Here is a 606-nt window from a genome sequence, read left to right on the forward strand (position 1 = left end):
GCCGTCTCGAACCCTGGCGGCACCACCACCACACTGGCCCCGGGTAGGAATCGAACCCGGGACCACCTGGTCTGCAGTCCGCGGCGTTACTTATCTTGATTCCCATCTACCCAGAAGGGATTCTCCTCCAAACTTCCCCCAAGAACCAACACTTCTGGTGCACACACCTCTGTTTCTTCTACCCCTTTCTCTTCGTTAGCTTCCCTTAGATGAGGGAACTTATCCGCTCTCGGGTGGCCCCTCTCACGCCCGAGAGCCATCAGCTTCCCTGTTTGTTAGGGCAGTGGATGCAATAATGCCCTTCTTGTCCGCAGCAGAAACACTTTATCGACTCCTTTCTTCTGTCTCCAGGCGGTGCATCCGCCCTGAACGCCACACTTTGACTTCTTCTAGGGAATGTCCGTATTCCCGTTTCTCTGATTAACACCGCTTTTGCCGGTGAGCTCCCAGCACCTCCAACGTTTCGACTGAACGTTGGACCCGTTCTTCCATAGTGTCCCCCCTGAAACATTGGTCCCGTTGGCGGTAGTGGCGTTCGGAAATGCGAAATTTGCCCTCGCCCATAACCAACGTGCCGCTGCTCCCAGGGTGTCAGGATTTTACAAT

Source organism: Cystoisospora suis (assembly GCF_002600585.1).
Source record: "Cystoisospora suis strain Wien I chromosome Unknown contig_3211, whole genome shotgun sequence".
In the NCBI taxonomy this organism is placed as follows: domain Eukaryota; phylum Apicomplexa; class Conoidasida; order Eucoccidiorida; family Sarcocystidae; genus Cystoisospora; species Cystoisospora suis.